Source organism: Schistocerca serialis, chromosome 2 (assembly GCF_023864345.2).
Source record: "Schistocerca serialis cubense isolate TAMUIC-IGC-003099 chromosome 2, iqSchSeri2.2, whole genome shotgun sequence".
NCBI classification, from domain to species: Eukaryota; Metazoa; Arthropoda; class Insecta; order Orthoptera; family Acrididae; genus Schistocerca; species Schistocerca serialis.
In genome coordinates this window covers 148,854,408-148,874,867 of record NC_064639.1, presented here as the reverse complement: position 1 = coordinate 148,874,867, position 20,460 = coordinate 148,854,408, and positions in this window count along the sequence as shown.

Below are 20,460 nucleotides of genomic sequence, written 5' to 3'. Positions count from 1 at the left end.
TTTTTCAGTTTTTAGAAGCACGACGCAACAACTCGGTTTCAGGATCTTCTGTTGCTCTCTGGCTGTCGACCCGCAACGTATAGTGGCCAGCAATTTTCTCTCTGGCCCCGGCAGTGAAGATGCTGTCTCCGTTCGTTGCGCCGCCCTCTCCGTACATGAAACATAAAAAATAAATACAAAACTTTAGATAATTCACAACACTTACAAATATTACAAAATACATACACAAAACACTAAATTAAACTTATATTCACCTGCAAAGTGGGCTGACACTGGTGGATGGGTGACGCTTCAATTTCGCGTCCCACTACAATACCCGTTCAGGCGATAACAGCGTCACCTGGCGAGAAATGACTGTTAGTCAGACACACCCACGGTGCATGTAGTATCAGTGAGGGTGCTGTCCGTGTATAGATGGGGAAGGCGTGCCATCTATCTGATCTGACCTAGGACAGATTGAGACATTACAAATGTCGGATGTCGTAGACTGAGCTGACTAGAAAAACTTGACAGGTGGCGAACTGTGGCTGAATTAACATCAGACTTTAATGCTGGATGGAGTAGAAGTGTGTCTGAACACACAGTGCATCGAATAAACCTAATGGTGGGCCTCCGCAGCCGATGACTCATACAAGTACCAATATTAACACCACGACATCGGCATGTACGGCTCAAGTGGCCACCTGACCATCGGCACTCGACGTCGGAGCAGTGATACAGCGTTGCATGTTCTGATGTACCCCGATGCCTTCTTCTTCATGCCGATGGGAGAGCGCGAATCAGTCGTCTTCCAGGGGAACACAACTGTACTGAAGGACGGAGACAAGCTGGCGGCGGCTCCATTATGCCCTGGGAAGTGTTCACGAGTGCATCTTTGGGTCCACTGGAGCTCGTGCAATGCTCCACGAGGGCCAAGGAGTATCATACGCAGTTTATATACCACGTACACCACTTCATGGCGATCATGTTTCCCATCGGCAGCGGCACATTTCAGCAAGATAATGCGTCATGTCACAGCGTCAGGAGTGTCATGGAGTGGCTCCTCGAACACAGTCGCACGTTCCAATTTATGTGCTGACCCCCTCCCCAACTCGCCAGACCTGAACCCGATCGAACACGTCTGGGATTTGATTGAACGTGATGTCAGAGCTCCTCGGAATTTACGGGAATTAAGTGACTTGTGTGAGCAGATGTGTTGCCAACTCTCTCCAGCGACCTACTAAGGCCTCATTGTTTCCATGCTGCTGTTATCCGCGCCAAAGGTGGACACACTGGCTATTGCGTAGGTGGTCTTAATGTTCTGGCCTGTCACTGTATGCTGTATTGCAAAGCAGGAAACATACCAGATACTATGTCCAGGCTATTCCGTTGCTTAGCAGTAGTAGTAGCAGCTTCTATGAAACCGTGCGAAAGCTTCATCTGCAGACGGACGCTGAAGCATTGGAATTTACTGAATTCTGCAGTCTGTTTAGTAAGCATTTCTGCCATCAGACCTATACTGCGGGTGAGCGACTGCAGTTGAACCAGTATGTGAGAATAGTGATTAGTCTTATGTACTATGAATAGCGGATTTGCAACGCTTCGCCTGCAAATGCAAGTTTCAATGTATGGACTGTGGGGACTCATACACGATTCTTTAATCAGTGGCGTAGATGTCAGATTAACACAAAATAAGGAGGCCCAGTCAGTGGCTTTGGTATCATCAGATCCCGAACTAAGCACAATCGCGAATATTGTCAACATGTTTGAGATGACGGTAGCATGCATTTTCAGATAGTTGGCAAACAGCGTGCCGACAAGTTAGTCCTCTGCATGATGCTCAGGTTATAAGTCCTATGCAAGGAAACACTTCTTGCTCCCAAGTAGATTTCATTGGACGTAGTAAACACATGCAACATCGCCGGGCATCTCGACACAGATCACGTTCTTTAGATAGTAGGAAATGTTCCCCTGTTCCCCTCAGTATCAGATTCATTCCCACTGATACCTAAATCCTGTCTGCACTGTTGCACCCACAACGAATTTCGCTTGTGCCCAAATATTTTTGACACACGCTACGTCTGTGGCAATCGAGAACACTTAGCAGCAGTGCGTCTGGGCAGGGAAACAGCACTGTGGGCGGAAGTGCAGGTATTCTCCAGTCCACAGGAGGCAGCAGAAACTGACCAAGCGTCGGTGTTCGCCTTTACCCCTGTGTGAGCAGAACATGGCCCAGTGCCTGTCGAGCTCCTGATTGAGTTGATTTCTATGGTACTCCTCTCCAAGCTCTTCATCGCACAGCAGTTCTCGCAACCTACGTCCTCAATAATTTGTTGGATTTATTCCAATTTCCGTCTTCCTCTACAGTTTTTACTCTCTACAGCTCCCTCTAGTACCTTGGAAGCCATTCCTTGACGTCTTAACACATGTCCTATAATCCTGTCCCTTCTTCTTGTCAGTATTACCTATATATTCCTTTCCTCTCCAATTCTGCGAAGAACCTCCTCATTCCCTGCCTTACCAGCCCACCTAATATTCAACATTCTTCTGTAGCACCACAACTCAAGTGCTTCGACCTTGTATTTTTTTGGTTTTCCCAATGTTTTACTACGATGCCATGACCTGTTCCAAACGCACATTGTAAAGTTCCTTCCTCAAATTAAGGCCCATGTTTGATACTTGTAGACTTCCCTTGGCCAGGAATTTCTTTTTTGACAGAGCCCGTCTGCTTTTAATGTCCTCCTTCCTCCGTTCGTCATAGATAATATTGGTGCCTACACAGCAGGATTCCTTCACTTCATCTACTTATTAATCACAAATCCTGATGTTAAGATTCTCGCTGTTCTCACTTCTTCTGCTTCTCATGACTTTTGTCTTTCTTCGATTTATTCTCAGTCCGTATACTGTACTCGTTAGGCTTCATATCATTCAGCAGATCCTCTAATTCTACTTTAACAGTTTCCTCAGCTAATCTTATCGTTCATATCCATTCACCCTGAATTTTGATTCCACTCTTGATCCTTAGTTTTATTTCCATCAGTGTATAGATTGAACAGTAGTGGAGAAAGAATACTTCCCTGTCTTATTCCATTTTTAATCCGAGCACTTATTCTTATTGTTCCCTATTGGTTCTTGTACATATTGTATATTACCCGCCTTTCCCTATAGCTTACCCCTATTTTTGTCAGAATTTCGAACATTTTGCACCATATTACATTTTCGATCGCTTTTTCCAGGTCGACAAGTCCTATGAGCGTGTCTTGATTTTTCTTCAATCTTGCTTCCATTATGAACCGCAACGTCAGAACTACCTCTGTGGTGCCTTTCCTAAAGCCAAACTGATCGTCATCTAACCCTCAATTTTCATTTTGTTTCTTCTGTATATTATTCTTGTCCACAACTTGGATGCATGACCTGGTAAGTTGACTGTGCGATAATAGTCGCTCTTGCCGGCTCTTGGTATCCTCATAATTTTGTGGATGATGTTTTTCCAAAAGTCTGATGGTATATCGCCAGTTTCATATATCCTACACACCAGTGTAATAGTCGTTTTGTTGCCACTTTTCCCAAAGATTTTAGTAATCCCGACAGAATGTTATCGGTCCCTTCTGTCTTATTTGATCTTAAATCTTCCAAAGCTCTTTTAAATTCTGATTCTAATACTTGATCTCCAATCTCTTCCTTGTCGACTGCTGTTTCTTCTTCTACTACATCATCAGACAAGTCTTCCCCTAGTAGAGGCATTCAATGTATTATTTCCACCTATCTGCTCTTTCCTCTAATGTAACAGTGAAATTCCCATTGAATTGTTTGTGGTTTAACCGAAGGCTGGTTATGCTGCCCTACCGACAATCATTTATTTTTCAGTTTCTTCACTTTCTCATGCATCCATTTCGTCTTAGCTTCCCTGCGCTTCCTCTTTATTCATCCTTCGGCGACTTGTATTTCTGTACTCCTGAATTTCTCTGATCGTTTTTGTACTTCGTCGATCAGCTGAAGTATTTCTCCTGTTGCCCATGGTTTCTTTGGCGCCTATGTTTTTCTTCCCTATTTCTGTGATTGCCCTTTACAGAGATGTCCATTCCTCTTCAAGCGAACCACCTATTGAGCTATCCATTATTGCAGTATCTATAGCCTCAGAGAATGTCATCATTCCTTAGTACTTACGTATCACACTTTTCATGTTGCTTCTTCTTGACTAATCTCTTAATCTTCAGTCTGCTCTTCATCACTATTACATCGTGATCTTGAGTCTACATCTGCTCCTGGGTACGCAATACAATTCAGTACCTGATTTCGGAATCTCTTCCTGAGCATGATGTAATCTAACTGAAATCTTCCCGTATCACCCGGTCTTTTCCTAGTATACCTCCTCCTCTTGTGAGTATCGAAAAGAGTATTCCGTATTACAAGCTGAAATTTATTACAGAACTCAATTAGTCTTTGTCTTCTCCCATTTCTTGCCCCAAACCCGTATTCTCCTGTAACCATTTCTTATATCCCTTCCGCTGCAACTTGCAACTGTATTCCAGTCCTCCATGATTATTAGATTTTCGTCTCCATTTACGTACTGTATTACCCTCTCACCATCCGCATATACTTTCTGTTTCTTTTCATCTTCAGTTTGCGACGTCGGCATGTATACAGTGTGTTTACTGTAAGACGGCAGAGTTGCGAGGGGAGTGCGGGGAGAGGAGGAAGCAAGCATTGGCTGGCGACGGGAGCGCAGCCGTTGGGGGGGAGGGGGGGGGGACAAGGCACGCCTACCAGTTGCAGTGCTGGCACTACAAATTGCGCGTCATGCTTACACGAAAGCAGACGAAAGGCTTGGAAGTAAAACTCGCTTTAAATGTTGTTCGGAACGAAACTGAAAGCGTCATATAAATGAATGTATGTATGTTTGTCTACTATGCGCTCACAAACCATTCATCCGACTGCAATGAAACTTTGGTGAGTTGTTCTCCGAACTGGAAGCAGTGTTCGCAGGCTCGGCACAATCTTCCGCACTGAATAAAATTCCGCTGTCGTGTCGCGAATGACGTGCTGGTTGAAATAATCGATCATTACTTCGGTTTATCCACTTCTTTTCCTAAGTTAAAAGAGAGAGAAAGATTTATAAGAAAATTCCTTCTACACTGCATGTATTTTTTTGAATTTGGAAATGTACTGTAATATGAATGTGTTTCGACATAATACAGTAACCAGTGGTGTTTCCATACAAAGCAATACGGTGGCAAGGAAAAATGAAATATAAGGTAATTCGGACGAAGTAGGGGGCTCCTTCAAAGTGATCGCGAACAAAATATCTGAAATGTAAACTCACCTTTTCTTGCCAGGCATTTGTGGTGATACTGAATCTTCCAATGCTACGCATGCTTTGTCCTGTATATGTAGCAGCTCTCACAGAAGATTTGTAAATGGGGTGAAGCTATTTTTTGTGCTCCCTTTTCCTTTCGCAGTATTCAATCACATGCAATATAATTTTGCGAGCATCGCTACGTAATATTGGTTTCCTTCTAACCGTAGGCCTACCGGTAGGGGTTGTTGGCGACTCCCGAGATGGGCCAACAACTGCCTCTTCACTCATTTTGATAATGTTTAGCACAACTGTACAATAAAAACACGCAGAACAGTACAGCGCAAAACAATAACGAAGCAGACGACAATGGCTACCTTGTACAACACAGTCAGCTACGTAATGTTGGTAGCAGTCGAAACTGCGTGCCTACCGAAGCCTCCCGACGTTTACCGACTTCTACCGATTCAGGACTAGGGAGAGATCTGCCATCTAAAAGTTTACAAACTGTACCTAACCATTGTTGCTGGTGGTGGCTTGCTATCGATCCTTGTAAGAACACTGAACTGTTCACAGTAACATGCTCTCTGCCCCACCTTCCTATTCATAACGAATCCTACTTCCGTTATACCATTTTCTGCTGCTGTTGATATTACCCTATACTCATCTGACCAGAAATCCTTGTCTTCTTTCCATTTCACTACACTGGCCCCCACTATACCTAGATTGAGACTTAACATTTCCCTTTTCAGATTCTCTAGCTTCCTCAACAGGTTCGAACTTCTGACATTCCACACTCCAACTCCTATAACGTTATCCTTTGATTTCTTATTGAACCATTTCTTAGGGTCACCCTTGGCAGTGCACTCCGGGAGATCTTAATCGGGGACTATTTCGGAATCTTTTCCCAATGGAGAGATCTTCATGGCGGTTTTTCAACTTTAGCCCACATTTCCTATGGATATACATTATATGTCATTAATGCAGTGGTTTCCGTAGCCTTCTGCATCCTTATGCCGTTGATCATTGCTGACTTTTCCGCCTTGAGGGGCAAGAGAGTGCCCTGAACCTCTGCCCGCTCCTCCGACCTTTTTGACAAGGCCGTTGGTAGAATGGAGAGTGACTTCTTATGCCGGAAGTCATCGGCCGCAAGTATTGATGATTTTTATTCAGAATTTAAGCTGTAGCAGGGTTCAAACGTCGGTCCGAAGACAATTAAATTTCTAATTAAAGACGCTACCCCTAGACCACGGGTGCTATCCCTGTATTTCACATAGTTGACAAAACATGCCTTTGCGAAGGCAAATTTCTGTATGGACCAAAAACAAGAATGTGGAACGGCAAGTGACTTCGTTGATCGTAAGTTCGCTGTCGGCTACTCATATTCTTAGTTGAAATACGTTAGTCGCATTTGGTTTCCAAGTATTGAATGAGGTGATCCTGGTATCCAGCTCAGTGGCGTTCCAGGATTTAGAGTTTGTTGTTATAAGCCAAAATTTTATCCTGGACGGCAGTTCCGTTCACAACGCATGGCGCAGTACAGGCCATGTTACAGAGATCACAGGACTCGGGAGTCATTGCGCCAAACTCAACTAGCCAGTAAGCGAAGAAAGCAAATTGCCCCATCAGAATTTGCTGTGACTTTAAGGTCGTGATTAACGCACAAAGTAAGCTCGACATTTACGCAGTCTCTTGGCCAAAGGAACTTTTAGTAAAGTGAGCATGGAAGCAGTGTTTTTCGTAGACTGACCTGGAGGATGCGCACTTACAGTTACCTCTAGACGCAGGATGCATACTTGCCGTTACCTGCCTCTAGACCCAAACACCCTGAAAATCCTGGTACGAGATACTCCATGCGCTTGAAGGACACCTGAGGTCGGCCCCATACACAGGGACATTCGCACCTTGCAAGATTGTAATCGACGTATCACGATAAAGGGTTGGAGCCATTCTCTCTCATAAGAGTGCCCTTCGGCAACCAATTGCAGGCACAAGAAATTTATTCAAAAATTGAGACGAAGACGTTGGCCATTGTGTTGTTGCCGTCTAGAAACTGGTTTGATGCAGCTCTTCGTACTTCTCTACCCTGTGCAAGCCTCTTGATCTCCGAATAACTACTACAACCTACATCCTTCGGAATCTGCTTATTCTACTCATATATTAGTCTCCCTCTACGATTTTTACCCGCTCCCCCACAAACATACTCTCTTTCCTCCAGTACCAAATCGGTGATCCCTTGATGTCTCAGAATGTGTCTTACCAACCGATTCCTTCTTTTAGTATGATTGTGCCGTAAATTACTCTTCTCCCCATTTCTATTCAGTACCCCCTAATTAATTACATGATCTACCCATCTGATCTTCAGCGTTCTTCTGTAGCACCACATTTCAAAAGCTTCTGTTCTCTTGTGTACGACGTTAAAAAGTTTTGCAGTCTCCTATGCGGGAATAAGTTTCACTTACTTAGAGGCAACACACCCCTCTTATTCACATTTTGGTCTCTATTCTCGTCTTCCAGACAAAACGGCGCAGTATTTATGAAGTTTGCCTCTGTTCTTAAGTAGTTTCCATTATGATACTTACGACCTACTGCACAGCATGCAAACGCCGATGTATAATTTCTCATCCCTATAGGTCCTGACGTCGAGTTTGACCGTCTGGAAGAAATGTGTTGTGCCGTAGACGAGGCTATGCACTACACCTTGTAAGATTTCGCACTTTCTGGAGCCCTTTCTGGGTAGAATTGTGTCTAGGGGACTTATGACCACAGCAGTTGACTCCCATAGTGCTCAGAGCCATTTGAACCATTTTTGAACGTTGTCAAAATTAATGATCTTGTCAAATAGATTATTAATTCATTCACATAATTCTTCATAAATAAATTCTCGGAACACGTATAGTAGTATACACTACTTTATTATCTTCATACATATAGACGTGAACCTGAGCCTTGACAAGATAGGACTGAACACTTACACATGATTAAACTTTCTATGACGTCATTGTTGTACAAAACATTAAAAAATCACAATTTTTCAGTTTTTAGAAGCACGACGCAACAACTCGGTTTCAGGGTCTTCTGTTGCTCTTTGGCTGTCGACCCGCGACGTATAGTGGCCAGCAATTTTCTCTCTGGTCCCGGCAACGAAGATGCTGTCTTCGTTCGTTGCGCCGCCCTCTCCGTACATGAAACATAAAAAATAAATACAAACTTTAGACAATTCACAGCCATTACAAAAATTATAAAAAATACAAAAACAAAAACTAAATCAAACCTATATTCACCTGCAAACTGGGCTGACACTGGTGTAGGGGTGACGCTTCAATTTCGCGTCCCACTACACCGGACAGGGCGGAAAGGTTTAGGGTTCCGGCACGAGGCGTGGTGTTGGGCTTTTCTCGTCACGCAGTGCATGTTGAGAAGAAGAGCTTGCCAGAGCGTGGCTTGCGTTAACCATTCGCCTGGGCACATGGTGTGTGTTCGACTGAAACAGGTGCAACTGTGTGCTTATGCATATTTGTTAATGGTTAACTAATGTTGTCTTCAGTGACGAGTCTATGTCAAAGTTACGTCACACGTGACATGATAACGGGGCTTGGGCTTTCCATCTTAGTTTCCTACCACTTGATGACGGATCTGCAGCTATACCAAAGGAAATCCGGTGAACTAGTCATTATTGAATGATGGTATATCTAAAATTGTTGTAACCTTGGTGATTAAGTACCAAAATTTATTTTATTTTATTCTTTTACGTAATTTGAATGTGCAATCGAAGATGTGCTGTTGTAGTTGATTTATGTTTCAGTTGGGCGGAGCGCAGTGTATTTCCGCCGGTAGGGTGGCACTTGACACCGGGGCTTGACTATTTGGCCGTTGCCAGTGGAACTGTGTTTCGTTAGAGCGGGCTCCATGTTGCTGGCCTTCTGCCTCAATCTCGTTCTTAAGTTAAGTATTGCTGTTCTCTTCGTTCCTGGCTCTGTCCGGTCGTTAAGCTTTGTAGCTAGTTCTTCCGCCGCCTCGGCTGATGCACCTTTCGCTCGAAATATGAATTTAAATTTGTAAAACAGAGTCACTCTGTACTTAGTGACCGATCAGATTGCTGGAGGCTCGTCCTTATTAATTCTGTATTCCCTTATCTGCCATTCCTATCATATTTCTGCCTTGTACGCTGATCGTGAAGTTTAATTCTTAGAAGGGAGGGTTTCGTGTGCGCATGTGCTCAGGAAATGTCCAGATACCGAGGTGCTGCTTTTTATTAATTTTTTGTTATTTAATTGGTGCCTACCTGTACTGGCATCAACTGGATTATTCCTGTGCCAGAAGTTCGTATGCCCGGTGTCTTCATTGCTGAGCGTTCAAGTTGCCTTATTGTTACTTGTGTGCTTTATGTTATGACTTAATGTTATACCTTGATATGAATTTATATTGCAAAAGAGAAGTCATTGTAGAGCATAGTCTTTCTGATTCAGATTGTATTAACAATTTACACCAACAGAAATTTTCTTAATGTTTTATGCAACTTTTATTTTGCTTGTTAAATTGACCGATTTCATTGTATTTAAATTGTGCAATCTAATAAACACTGTTTAGCACAAGCTGTGTGTGTTTGGTAATTAAGGCCCTGCTGCTTCTTGTCGTATTATTGGACGCAAATAGCGTGATCCAGAATCTCAGTGTAATGGCAGGGGTTGGCGGGCAGAAATCACGGACTGAGCCAATCGCGACGGTGGTAACTAACGCCCGTGTCTTACGTGGTGACTGGCCATTCTTACACGGACATCGAATATGATTCTAAAGGACAATCTCTGGTCAGTCATGGACTGGCGAAGTCTTTCATCTGAGGGAGCACCTCGGAGCTACGCCGCGGGGAACCAGCGTTGAGCCGTCTCCATAGCTTAAAGGCCACAGGTTAGAGGCCAGCGAAGGGTCGACTGCAAGTATGATGCTTTTCTTACTGAGCCGGAGTCGACGGATGATCTGGTAGGCAGCCGTAGCAGTATTCCTCAAGCATGCCAAACAACGTGATGCACTTCATACTTCTGACCTAGTTCAAGCGACCCCGAGAGCAGTGGTCGCTATTATTCACATTTGTAAATTATCCCTCCACACTCCTAATAAAAACGTTGATCCAGCGTTAAATCTATTTCTGGCTCGTAGGGCTGGAGACGATACAAGATGACGAACTTAACGATGCGAAGATGAGAGTAACTAGAGCAATGAGAGAAGCGTTCCATTACTTTGAAAGTAAAACTTTGTCAACCGATCTGAGTAAAGCACTAAGAGGCTTTGGTCACATGTAAAATCAGTCAGTGGATCAAAATTCATCTGTTCATTCACTCAGTGACCATACTAGCACCGGAATGGAAAATAACAAGAGAGAAGGCCGAAATATTGAATTCAGCCTTCCGAAATTGTTTTACCGTGGAAGCTTGTAACACGGTCCCTCCTTTCAATGGTCGTACGAACTTCTGAATGTGCAGACATTGACATAACCGATCGTGGAACAGAAAAACAACCACAATCGTTTAGTAGTGGGAAAACGTCAGGTCCAGGTAAGATACCTATAAGATTCTACAAAGAATTTACGAAAGAACCTGCTCGGCTTCTAGCAGTGAATTATCATAAATTGCCTCAGCAACGAAGGGTAGCTAGTGACTGGAAGAAACGACAGGTCATTCCAGGTTTTAAGGAGCACTGTAGGACAGATGCACAAAATTAGACATACATCGATGACGTCAGTCTTTTGTAGAATTGGTACATGTTCTATGCCCAAGAATTATGACGTTTTTGGAGACTAAAAGTCTCTTCTGTAAAGATCAACATGGATTCTGCAAGCAGAGATCTTGCGAAACTCAGCTCGCTCTGTTCTTCCATGAGATTCAGAGCACAGTAGCCAACGGCGCACAGTTTGATGCCTTGTTCTTTGTCTTCAGGAAGGTATTTGACACCGTCCCGCACTGCCTTTTAGTGAAAATAATAAGAGCTTAATGAGTATCGGAGCAGATTTGAGACTGGATTCAAGACTTTCTTGCACACAGAACTCAACACGTCGCTCTTAACGGAACAAAGTCGATAGATGTAAAGGTAAATTCCGTAGCAGGCCAAGGCACCGTTCGTGTTCACATGATATATAAATGATCCAATAGAAAGCGTCGGATGCTCTTTACGGCTGTTCGCAGACAATGCGGTTGTCTATAACAAAGTAGCAACGCCAGAAGATAATAACGATTTGCAGGATGACCTCCAGAGAATTGATGAATGGTGCAGGCTTTTGCAGTTGACCCTGACCGTAAATAAACATAACATATAGCGCATACATAGGAAAAGAAATCCACTACTGCACAGGTGCACTATTGATAGTAAACCGTTGTCAAACAGTAACTGCCGTAAAATATCTAGGAGTAACTATCAAGAGCGACCTTAAGTGGAATGACGACATAAAACGAATAGTGAGAAAAGCAGATGCCAGGCTGACATTCACAGAAAGAATCCTAAGGAAATGTAACTGATCAACGAATAAAGCGGCTTACAAGGTTCTTCTTCGACCGACTGTTGAGTATTGTTCATCTGTCTGGGATCCGTACCACCTAGGACTGATAGAAGAAGATCCAACGAAGAACGGCGCGTTTTATCGCGGGATCTTAAAAGTCAGCTCGAGAGAGTTACGGAGATGCTCAGCAAAGTCCATTGGAAGACGTTACAAGAGAGTCGTTGCGCATCAAGGAGAGATTTACTATTGAAATTTCGAAAGAGCACTTTGCAGTAAGAGGCGGACAATATATTGCGTGCCCCCACAAACGTCTCGCTTAATGCCCACGACGACAAAATTCGAGAAATTAGAGTCAATACAAAGGCTTACCGACAGTCATTCTTATCATTCTTACCACGGTCTATTCGCGAATGGAACAGGGTTGGAGGGCTCAGAGCTCTTTTTTTTTTTTTTTTTTTTTTTTTTTTTTTTTTTTTTTTTTTTTTTTTTTTTTCCATCTGACTGGTTTGATGCGCCCCGCTACGAATTCCTCTCCTGTGCCAACCTCTTCACCTGCATGTCAGAGTAGCTCTTGCAACCTACGTCCTCAATTATTTGCTGGCTGTATTGCAATCTCTGTCTTCCTCTACAGTTTTTGCCCTCTACAGCTCCCTCTAGTACCATGGAAGTCATTCCCTCATGTCTTAGCAGATGTCCTATCATCCTGTCCCTTCTCCTTATCAGTGTTTTCCACATATTCCTTTCCTCTCCGATTCTGCGTAGAACCTCCTCAATCCTTACCTTACCAGACCACCTAATTTTCAGCATTCGTCTGTAGCACCACATCTCAAATGCTTCGATTTTCCTCTTTTCCCGTTTTCCCACAGTCCGTGTTTCACTACCATACAATGCTGTGCTGCAAACGTACATTCTCAGGAATTTCTTCCTCAGATTAAGGCCTGTTTGATACTAGTAGACTTCTCATGGCCATAAATGCTCTTTTGCCAGCCCTAGTGTGATTTTGATGTCTTCCGTTAGTGATACAAAAGTACTGTCCACCACCTTTAGACGGCTTCCAGAGTAAGATGTAGATGTAGGTCAATCTCAAGGTCAATATTATTCTCTCTTTAAGTAAACAGTTACCGAAGAAAAATGGTCACAAAGTCTGTGCATTTCAGATCAACAAACTAGTTGCCAAGTGGAGTACGCGAAATAAACACACACACACACACACACACACACACACACAAATCCAGACTAATCGGCTATATTTTAATGCCATCTTATAACAATAATTCCATTAACCATTTATAAATATTTATATTCATTTTTGTGAAGAGCATCCACAAATTGAAGAAAAGTAAGTATTTCATTTCAAATAGTTCGGGAAGTAGCCAGTCTCATTTCTTCCTGTGTCTAGGACAGGCTAAGTACACACGTGGTAAACATCTTGGATCTCACCGTAATGACAGTGCGATGTCGGTATGACTTGAATTCAGTGGAGGTGCTGTTAGAAGTGGCAGTGATTGAATTTCAGTTTGACAGTGATTATTACGAATAATCTTTTGCTCACTCTGCCATTGTAGTTCCGTTTTAAGTCCCACTTTTCAGCGTACCTTGCTCATTCCAATTTTTCTTTGGTCTTCAGTCTACGTTGATGCGTGCTGAAACTAATTCCTCTTTTGCGCCAAAATTTCAGAGTAGAACTTGTACATTAAGTTCTTAATTACTTCTTGGAAATAATTCAATCTCTGTCCTCCCCTACGATTTTTACGTTCTACAACTACATTTAGTACCATGGAAGTTATATCCTGCGCATTCTTCTTTTCAGTGTCTTCCATCTGTTCCAAGTCTAAGCAATCTAAGCACTTTTGGAAAAGCGTATGGGAGGGCAGCAACAATAGGTACGGCAGTTAATGGAGCCTGGCCAGTGGACAAAGATGTCTTTAAGGATCACCACTTTCCTGTCTGTAGTGGAGTTCATTCTGATCCATCCAATGAAGAGCTACCAGGACAGATAGGGACAACATCACCAGCACCAACATTGGTGGAAGAGGCGTTAGGATCAACACCATGCTTAGAAACCTCAGAAAGACCACGAACAACTGCATCATGCTTAGAAACCAGCAAGACCACCAACAGCCGCACAGGACATCGAAAAAATACTGCTGGACCAAGTCTTTAGGCTGTTCCTTTAGCAAACATTTTTCCTATTCCCAAAGCTAATACGTCACTGAAGCTCAGGTTAAGAAAAGGCACACAATAAGATTTAATACCGGCATGTTCTCCATACAAGGATCAATTAGGGCATATTGCTAACCTAAAGAGAAAACTGCCTATAGCGAGTCAAACGAAACAATTGAGAAGCACCAGCACCAGTGATTCGTTTTGTGCACTGTGTCAAAATCGATCAGTAGAAGTCATGATTCAGTGCATGGCACGTAGAAGTACTGCATGAAAACTACTCTGGAGTTAGGAAGAAGACTAAAAGATGCTTTTGTTTTAATTGCAGATAGGCTATATCTGTGTGCTATGGAAAAGTGTTTGATCTGGCTGATAGTTTGTCCACAATTATAACCAACGTCAATAATTTGAGGTAAACTAAATTCAAATTTGCCAACAGTGTCAGATTAGACGACCTATTTAAGGAGAGACCGCTGTGATATTAACATTATAGGGGTTACAATAGAAGCAACGCGGCAAACAGCTGCGAATAACCTACTAACAGAGCTATTAAGCCGCTTTTACTCTGATAAATTGTGTCAACGACGAAGGGCAGCCAATATTGGATCCTGTAATTAATGAACAGCAGTGCGAGAGTTCAAAAGAACATTTGCTGCGTAATCGACCATCCAGCGAAAGGCGAATCAATTTGCTGCAACCCGCCGCCTTCCATATTTACCGAGTGAAATTGATATTCGGCTCCGACCACGGGAATGTGTGTAGAGCATGTACCCGTTTAGCACTCTGAGCTAATCCAACAAATGGCATCACACGTACTGAATTTGCTAACAATTTCTCTCTAAAGCTTATCTCACAGTACACAAACACTAGAGAAGCGATTTATCCAGGAGTTGCGAACAAAGTGTGATGCAATTTTTGCACCTTCCAGACTATCTGTATTTGTTAACTAATAGTTTTACTTTTCTACTGAAAAATATTGATCCCGCCCGTATACGTAACTCCTGCTCGCTATACACTGAGTAGCCAAAGCATTATGCCGAGAGAGGTGGCGCAGTGGTTAGCACACTGGACTCGCATTCGGGAGGACGACGGTTCAGCCCCGCGTCCGGCCATCCTGATTAGGTTTTTCATGATTTACTTAAATCGCTTCAGGCAAATGCTAGGATGGTTCCTTTGAAATGTCACGGCCCGATTTCCTTCCCCATCTTTCCCTAATCCAATGAGACCGATGACCTCGCTATTTGTCTCCTCCCCCACATCAACCCAACGCAACCACCTCCTTAATACCCTGTTTGTCCGTCTTTGGAATGAAATACATCACTGATTCTGCGTACCAGGGATCCAACAGTTTGTCGGTAGGTTTGTGGAGATATATAGCATTAGATGACTACGCACAGCCATGTAATTCACGTAAATAACGGGCCACTGATTTGTGTAAGCGGTGATGACGCACGGTAATGAACAAGATGGGTTCTACAGGACTTGCATCAGGCGAAACTGATCACCGAGACATCAACGTGAGTTCACTATAACGCACCTCAGACTACCGTAGCACTGTTGTGGCTCCGAGACACGGACAGTTACGCTGCTGAAATATGACATCGCCGTCGGGGAAGACATCCAGCATCAAGGGATGCAAGTGGTTCGCATATGTCAGCGTGTCTTCGATTACTACCACAGGTCCCATGCAGAAGCAAGAGAATATCTGTCATAGCATAATATTGCCCCCACCAGCGCTGCCCGTTTCGAGCCGCCGTTCACACGATGACGGCGTTTGAGGAGACGATCATCGACCTAATGTAGACAGGTTTCCATTGATCGACAGTCGAATCCCGGTTGTCGAATACCCACTGTAATCGAAACTGACGTTGTTGGGTCAACATGTGAACACGTAGCGGTGTTTTTGTTGCAATGAAAACACTAAAGTGGGGGTTAGTGATGCTGTTATTGCTTTCAATGATGGCAACATTGGTAGAGTGTAAGTGCTACAGCAATGACAATTAATCCTGTAGCAAACTGCACCAGAGAACTTGAACGGATGGACAGGGTTCGCATTGATAAAGCAGAGTATGCAGCACAGTTGGCCACTAAGGAGTCCAGAAGGAAGAATAAAAGAAAAACCTTGGAAAAAGATCAAGAGGATGATATACAGTATGCTGCAGGGTGATTCTGAGAGACTAAAAATAAAAAATTAAGCATATATTAAGTGAGTTACACTTTTGAAACTTTAGAAGCCGTTAATGAAAATTTACATTTTCTGTTGCATTTTTCCCTAAATCTCAGAAACCAATTCGAGTATTCAAACTTCAGGGAGTAATAACATACATGAGTCTACTGAACTAAAAGAAGAACATAATGTTACACTACTGGGCATTAAAATTGCTACACCAAGAAGAAATGCAGATGATAAACGGGTATTCATTGGACAAATATATTATACTAGAACTGACATGTGATTACATTTTCACGCAATTTGGGTGCATAGATCCTGAGAAATCAGTACCCAGAACAAAAACCTCTGGCCGTAATAACGGCCTTGATACGCCTGGTCATTTAGTCAAACAGAGCTTGGATGGCGTGTACAGGTACAGCTGCCCATGCACCTTCAACACGATACCACAGTTCATCAAGAGTACTGACTGGCGTATTGTGACGAGCCAGTTGCTCGGCCACCATTGACAGACGTTTCCAATTGGTGAGAGAACTGGAGAATGTGTGGCCAGGGCAGCAATCGAACATTTTCTGTATCCAGAAAGGGGCGTACAGGTAATGCAACATGCGGTCCGGCATTATCCTGCTAGTATGGCGATGACGAATACACGCTTCTAATGTGCGTTCACCGCGATGTCGCCAAACACGGATGCGACCATCATGATGCTGTAAACAGAACCTGGATTCATCCGAAAAAATGACGTTTTGCCTTTCGTGCACCCAGGTTAGTCGTTGTGTACTCCATCGCAGGCGCTCCTGTCTGTGATGCAGCGTCAAGGGAAACCGCAGCCATGGTCTCCGAGCTGATAGTCCATGTTGCTGCAAAACGTCGTCGAACTGTTCGTGCAGATGGTTGTTGTCTTGCAAACGTCCTCATCTGTTGTCTCAGGGATCGAGACGTGGCTGCACGATCCGTTACAGCCATGCGAATAAGATGCCTCTCATCTCGACTGCTAGTGATACGAGGCCGTTGGGATCAAGCACGGCGTTCCGTATTACCCTCCTGAGCCCACCGTTTTCATATTCTGCTAATAGTCATTGGATCTCAACGAACACGAGTAGGAATGTCGCGATACGATAAACCGCAATCGCGATAGGCTACAATCCGACCTTTATCAAAGTCGGAAACGTGATGGTACGCATTTCTCCTCCTTACACGAAGCATCACAACAACGTTCCACCAGGCAATGCCGGTCAGCTGCTGTTAGTGTATGAGGAATCGGATGGAAACTTTCCTCATATCAGCACGTTGTAGGTGTCGCCACCGGCGCCAACCTTGTGTGAATGCTCTGAAAAGCTAATCATTTCCATACCACAGCATCTTCTTCCTGTCGGTTAAATTTCGCGTCTGTAGCATGTCAACGTCGTGGTGTAGCAATTTTAATGGCCAGCAGTGTAGTCAAAAATTGAGAAAACCATCAAAATATGCCAAAGTTTTCTAATTAATTGCTATCTCTCTTGGTGGGGTACAATATCGTGGAGTATTTTTCTATGCTTCAGTGAATCGATAAGATTTCAGTGCAATAATGGGATTCAGTAGTCTGTTTCAAAGAAAATAGGATTATTTCTTACCAGATTTGACTTGAGTGGTTTTATGAAACGTCTGCAAAATACTAAAGTGTGATCTGCCAAGTAGTCGTTTGGATATAGAATGCCTTAATTTCCCCATAACTGTGGCGTGGATATCATAATCTGAACAATACTCTGCAACTAGTTCATAAAATAAAAGTTGTAAATAAGCCGAATGACCGAGGTGCCAAGGTTCTGAAGAAATATAATACTTTATTTACAAAAAGAAGAAAAGTAGTAGTGCTGTTTGCTTCTGATTGTATCTGAAAATCTTCATGTTTCTTGAACATAAAGAGAGACTTTATAAGCATAGGTGCTAACCTTGCATTACTGATGTTGTTACAGCAATATTATTAATGAACTTGAAAGTAGTGAAGTTATTGGTCTGTCAGGTATTTCTGTACAGTATTTAGTGAGACAAAGAAATGACTGAGATTACCTGCTAGTGGGAATTGATTTAAATCATTGAGGAAAGTTGAAAATACGTGTCAGACCAGGATTCGAACATAGGTCTCTTGGTTACTCGGAAGGTGCGCCGACCACTGCGCCATTCAGACACAGTGGCCATCGCAGCTGCGCGGGCTATCATAGTGCGCCTTTCGCGAGGCCCAAATTCTCAAGTTATCTACACGCTACTGATGTAGTGCCTCTTTCCCATTATCCTCATTACTCGTGCCATTTCCTGGAAGAGTTCTAGCGTGGTCTGCATCTGCGCTGAAGTGATCAGTTGGTCCCCCTCGGCTTAATTTTCCACTGAAGAGCCAAAGAAACTGGTATAGGTATGCATATTCAAATACAGATGTATGTAAACAGGCAGAATACCGCACTGCGATCGGCAACGTCTGTATACGCTACAATGGTACGTTATTACAATTTAAGTGACTTTGAACGTAGTGCTGTAGTCAGCTCACGAACGATGGGACACAGCATCTCCGAGGTAGCGATGAAGTGGTGATTTTCTCCTGCGACCATTTCACGAGTGCACCGTGAGTATCAGGAATCCGAAAAACATCAAATCTCCGACATCGCTGCGGTTGAAGAAAGATCCTGCAAAAACGGGACCAACGAAGACTGAAGAGAATCGTTCAACGTGACAAAAGTGTAACCCTTCCGTAAATTCCTGCAAATTTCAATGCTGGGCCATCAACAAGTGTCAGCGTGCGAACCATTCAACGAAACATCATCGATATGAGCTTTCGGAGGCAAAGATACAGTTGCAAACCCTCGATGACTGCACGTCACAAAGTTTTACATCTCTCCTGGGCCCGTCAACACCTGATTTTGGAATGTTGATGACTGGAAACATATTGCCTGCTCGGACAAGTCTCATTTCAGATTGTAACGAGCGGATGGACGTGTACGGTTACGGAGACAACCTCATGAATCCATGGATCCTTCATGTCAGCATGGGACTGTTCAAGCTGGTGGAGGCTCTGTAATGGTGTGGGGCGTGTGCAGTTGAAGTGATATGGGACCCCTGATAAGTCTGAATACGACTCAAACAGGTGAACGTACGTAAGATCTTGTCTGATCACCTGCATCCATTCATGTCCATTGTGCATTCCGACGGACGTGGGTAATTCCAGCAGGACAGTACGACACCCCACACGTCCAGAATTGTTACAGAGTGATTTTAATATTTCCGCTGGCCACCAAACTCCCCAGACATGAAAATTATTTAGCATATCGTGGATGCCTTGCATGGAATTGTTCAGAATAGATCTCCACCCCGTCATATTCTGACGGATTTATGAAGATCCCTGCAAGATTTATGTTGTCAATTCCCTCCAGCACTACTTTCGTCATTAGTCGAGTCCATGCCACGTCGTTTTGCGGTACTTCTGCGCGCACGCGAGGGCCCTACACTATATTAGGCAGTTGTAGCAGTTTTTTGGCTCTTCAGTGTGTATATCGTGTCTGTTCTTTCAGAGATGTTGAGACTTTGGGTCTGACGGAAGGCACGCTAGGATAGTTCGTGCAATTGCAATGACCACGAAAAATATACGTATTCAAAAAAGAGAGTAAAAATTTATTTGACGCCTCCCTGATAGTCTCCACTCCTTCTAATTTAACAATGTAAATATAGACAAGATGTGGCTTTAATTCAGAGAAATGATATTGACAACAATTAAGAGATATATACCAAATAAATTAAGAAACGACGGAGCTGATCCCCCACGATACACAAAACGAGTCAAAACACTGTTGCAGAAACAACGAAAAAAGCATAAGACGTTTAAAAGAAATCAAATTCTCCAAGATTGGATATCTTTTACAGAAGCTCGAAATTTAGTGCGAACTTCAATCCAAGATGCTTATAATAGTTTCCACAACAAAACCTTGTCTTGAAATCTGGTAGAAAATCCAAAGAGATTCTGGTCGTATGTAAGGAATGCTAGTGGCAAGACAGTCAATGTCTTCTCTGTGCGATATCAATGGAAATACTATCGACAACAGAGCTGCCAAAGCGGAATTATCAAACACAGCCTTCCGAAATTCCTTCATCAAAGAAGACAAAGTGAATATTGAAGAATTCGAAACAAGAACAGCTCTTAACATGAGTAACCTAAAAGTAGATATCCTCGGAGTGGTGTAGCAATTTAAATCACTTAATAAAAGCAAGTCTTTGGTACATACTTTACACCAATTAGGTTCCTCTCAGAGTACGCTGATGCAATAGCTCCATACTTAACAATCATATACAACCGCTCGCACGACGAAAAATCCGTCCTCAATGACTTGAAAGTTGCAC